Source organism: Rhincodon typus, chromosome 4, assembly GCF_021869965.1.
Source record: "Rhincodon typus isolate 14 chromosome 4, sRhiTyp1.1, whole genome shotgun sequence".
NCBI lineage: Eukaryota > Metazoa > Chordata > Chondrichthyes > Orectolobiformes > Rhincodontidae > Rhincodon > Rhincodon typus.
Window position 1 is genome coordinate 40,748,717 of NC_063335.1, and position 4,958 is coordinate 40,753,674.

Sequence of the window (4,958 nt, forward strand, 5' to 3'; positions counted from 1 at the left end):
AGAGCCGGTGAGTGAAGGGTCGGGACCAACCCCCCCCCGCCAGGGGGCTTTTACCAGCAGCTCGCGGTCGCAGAGACTGGGGAAAGGGTGAGGGGTGCACGCGCGCGCGTGGAGGATGGAGATCCCGTGCACCCGCACAGGAGGAAGGGAATGCGCTGTGTGTCTGTGTGTGTGTGTGTGCGCGCGCGCGGGTCCCGGTGCTCACGCCTTTGGACATGAGTGTGCCGTAGGCTTGGGGCCGTGCGCCAGGGGGAGAGAGCGCGCGACGTTCGCGGGCACGGTGCGCGTGCATGGGAAGTGGGGGCGTGGGCCGTGCACGCGCCTCTGGGGTGTTTTCCAGCTTTTTCTGAAAAAAAAACCCGAGCCTCCCGGAGTGTGTCAGTCTGTGTGAGTGGGAGTGTGTCTGACACACAGTCTCAGCTGCTGGCGGCTCTCCATCACACTCACATTGCACATCAACAGAGCTCAGCTCCTGCCCAGGGAAACTCCTGTCCATCACTGCAGCAAGCAGCAGCACGATTAGCACCAGCCCCACAGCCACAACTCACATTCCAGTTGCGGTGGGTTTGGGGGGGCGGGGTGGGGGAAATCACTGCCGTTCCCAAAACTGGCAAAACAAAAAAAAAAACCCACCCCTGGAAAGCAACAGGAGAGGCGAAATGCACCAGAATGCCACTGACTGAATGCTTTGTCAATCTCTCACAGACCGGTTCCTTGCTGCGGAATCCCTGGAAATAAGCAAAGGAAGAAGAACAACATCAAAAAAGAAAGTTTGGTTTGTGTTTGGGGGTCTCCCCTCATCGCCCTATCTTCAAGGCAGCATGAAATCTGCAGAGGAAGGTAAACTCATTTTCCTACTGAACTTATCGGTTTGAGGACTTACTTTTCTTTAAGACTGTGACATGAGTTTCCCTTTCATTTGGTGACGTGAAATCGAGAGCTGGGGATTCACAAGGGTGGGTTGTTACATTTATGCGAGTGACTAATATTAAGGAAAACGTTTGAGTTTGGAGGGAGAGGGTGAGATGTGCAAATTTTAATATAAATTTGCAAGGTTAACAATTAAAATGTTGGGGTGGGGTAGGGGGGCGTGGATGTTGATAGGCGGTAAGGGTGTTTCCCCAGTCTTTCTCGCTGCTACAGTGCAGAAGTACGGTTATCTGCTGAGGTGTCCTGTCTGCACACAGAAGGGTCCTTTCTGTGCGCTCCTATTCATTGTCAGTAATGACCGATAGGTATTGATGTGTCAAATTAAAGGCGTTTTTCAGTCGGCTGAATATTGTTCTGTATTCTTGTCCATCATTTTCATTGGTTTGCCCAGCTACTTAATGCAACCGACACCCACCGAGCAGTCAGAGGGGAGACTATTTTGCTGTCTCTTGGCAGAAGTGGTCAGGGGGAGGAAGGGAAGAGAAAAACTATCTGAATGGTCTAATTCAAAAGTCTGGGGAGCGGCAGGCTCTGCCAAAGTACACATTCTAATTCAAACCCACTTGGCATTCATTCAAGATGTTACACGCGTCTCATGTGATTAATGGGCTGTCAACTGGATATAAAATGACCAGATTTTCATTTTTTAAAAAATTGTCCCACTCCCATAAGGAAGACCATTTCCATTACGTACATCCCGAACAAGCAATCCAAACGTTAACCACATTTCATCAACATTGACTTAAACGGGTGAACAGCCGTGAGCTACTTCTCTTTTGTCATAGGACGATAGAGCACGAAAGGAAGCCACTCTGCCCGTCGTGCTGGTGCTAGCTCTTTGAAAGAGTCCTCCAATAAATTGCAATATCTCCCACCTCCTTTTATCCCTCACTTCAAACAATGCTTCGAGTTAAAGGTTAGTTCAGCGCTAGGCACTTTCAGGATGCGAACTCGGGGATGACAGGAAATGTGTTTCTGTGTATTATTTTGTGTATTGTGGGGGTGCGTAGGCACCTTTGCCCGAGGGATGCCTGCACGAGTGTCTGCCATCAATTTGAGATTCGGTAAACAGAAAAGGGCTGAGGGGCGGGACCTGAACCATGTGGACATGAAAGAAGCATATCTCGGTATCAACCACTAGTGGTCTCCCGAGCAAACAAAACATTAAGAGTGAGACTAGCTGGATCTCAGCAATCTAGTCACTTAGACGGAGGCAATTTGAGATACGGATTCACTCAATAATCTAGCATTCAAAAGGTAACAATGCGCGTTGCATTGACACTTGAGAAGAAATTCTGAGCATGTTAATCCAACTTTGTGACATTTTAAATGTCCTCAGCCCTCCAACAAAGGACCACTTGCATACAAAGACAGCAGAGGTATAATTTTGACACGTCACTATATTGAAGCAGTCCAGGCTTAATCACACTGCAGATCTTGTTTTCCTTGACGTCAGCATTGAAGTGTGAATACTTCAGGAGAGAGTTTCAAGAGCCGCACTTGTCTATAAAATCTGCAAAAAAAGCACGAATTTGGCTGCTCCATTAAAGTTTAAAAGATTTTTTTGGGTTGCATTCATTAAAAAAAATCAAAACTCAAAAGTTCTCCAAGGTTTGCAATTTGACCCCTATCTTTCACACACATTAAGGGTCCCTGTTAAAAATAGTTTCTAAACAGCCTGCAATGATAGATTATCACCTAAAAGGTGTATTTGACCAAACGAACTTTCTAAAACGTGGGCATAAACATGCATTTATAAAGCACCTTTTACAATCTCAGGATGTTCCAGTCAATGTACTCTTTGCCCTGCAGTCACTTCTGTATTTTAGGAAAGTTGGCGGCCAGTTTACCCCAGCAAGCTCTAAGTGGCAATGTTTCAATTGTCAGATTTTTCTGAAATAGTGTTTTTTTTAGTGATAAATGTTGGCAAGGATACTGTGGAGAGCTCACTTATTCTTAAAAACAATATTATGGGACCCATTATATTTACTTGAGCAGGCTGTCTAGTAAGATGCTGGCAACTTTACCTTTTATCTTTACTCCCTCTGTACTGCAGTGGAACTTGAATCCATAACCTTCTGATTCAGGGAGGGAAGAGATACTCCATGCCACAATTCACACTGTGTGACATCAAAGATATGTGTCTTCAACAGATTATGAGTGAATAGACCCTGTCGAACACAGGCCATCCTTTAGCTGTCAGGAATTTCACTGGTGCTACTGATTCAATTTCCACATTCTGCATCAACCCAAAAAACACTAAAATGGAAGTTTTACACATTGCTGAGACTGTCTGTGACATGTTTTTACTAGCCATGCGGTCATTGTTTGGAACAGTAAAGTTTGTATAATGAATACAGTGTTAACTGCCATTTGCCAACTCAGTATTGCAATATCACAGACTACACTGTTTCTTGCCTAGTGGTAATATCGTATAATTCCTTTACAGAAACATGGAGTCATACAGCACAGACGGAGGTCATTCAGACCAGCGTGCATGTGCTGCTCTCTGAAAGATAGTCTGATACTACTGTTTCTCCAGACTGCTAGAATTTTTTTTACAAATTCTGTTTGAAAATAACTGCCAAATCAGTGATATCACTGTTTTAGTTAGTGCTTTCCTGATCATAGCAACTTGTACATAAAAAAAGCTGTTTCTCCAGAATTATTATGCCAGTTATTTTAAATATGACTTTTGGTTACTGACACACAAGTTAGTGGAAACAATTTCTCCTTCGCAACTGTATTAAAACACCTGAACTTGTAGGAAAAGTCAGTGCAGATCTAAGAAACCATCCATTCTTGTTGCAGTCAACTTAAACTACCTGTGCCTCAGTCTCATTAATTCCTTCCTGGTAACATTTCAGCACAAGAAATAAAAGTAGTCAAAGTAGCTACATGCTTCCCTTATTTGCTTATTTAAACCTGGCTATTGAGAAGAGGCAGAGGTGAAGGGAGACACTTTAAGGGCAAGGGAAGGAACTTAAAAGAGCAAGTGAATCTTTTGCTTTTTTTTTTCTTGATATTTCCACTTTTACCTTGCAAGGTTAATTCTTTTGCTTAGCAGAATGATCTCTCACACATGTATTATACAAGATTTAGGAGAGATCTATTTATGCTAGACAGTTGTTGTCTACAAAGTTGGCATTTTTTGCAAAACAGACTGAAAGCTCTGTTGAAATTACTTTTTAAAATCTAAGAAGGTTGTCCCCAAGGATTTGATGCAATAATGACAACTTCTCTTTTTCTCTATAACTGAAATTTTATTTTAGGGCCCATGTAACACATAAGAGAATGAATATATTATCCTGCGCCTATTTCATGTCTATGTTCTCTAATTTTAAAATTGCCATCCTATTAACTTTTACATGAGTTGTTATGCTTTGATAGCTCAGATTTGCACTTGTGCACCAACGAGTGACAAAGGGCACAAAAATAATTCATGCTTCTGTAGTAAAATGGAAATGTTAGTTAAAATAAATTGTTACTTTAGATGAGTCAAATGTTTAAAAGTAGTCATTTTTGAAAAAAAAATTAAAATCTCTGTAGAGTTCTGTTTTCATATCTTTAACTTGTAAAGGAAGGAAATCCCCTCGGAGAGCATACCCACCTCTTATCAATGTTGTCTGCCTCATAACAGATGGCACAAACCAGATCATAGACTCCCTGCGATAAGAGGCTGATCACACCAATAACAGTGATAAACAGATGTGCACCAACCAGATCCACTGTCTACACCACTCAAGCTGAATGGATAGATGCAGGCACCTTGAAAATGTACAATTGGTAGGGCTTTCTTGACATGACCAGAAAATGAACAATTTGATGGAGAATGTGGTGGGAGGACAATGGAAGAAAAGAGATTGAAATTAGACATTCCTATGCTTAGTTGCTGTGGGAAACATGTTAAAAACAATGTAAAGAGACAATTTAAAAAAAAACAACAGACAAACCATGTAAGTTTAAAAAAAAAGTTTGAAAAGTTAGGAACAAGTTGTCTCCTGACAATGTGCATTTTGCTTTTTGGA

General features: G+C 42.4%; 1 long non-coding RNA gene across 1 annotated transcript; it reads left to right on the plus strand.

The window, feature by feature from the left end:
* Positions 1-383: 383 nt before the first annotated feature.
* LOC125483008 lies at positions 384-4,958 on the plus strand. The gene is made up of 3 exons (XR_007262004.1): positions 384-560; positions 706-840; positions 4,571-4,958. It is a non-coding gene; the product is annotated as an uncharacterized LOC125483008 (long non-coding RNA).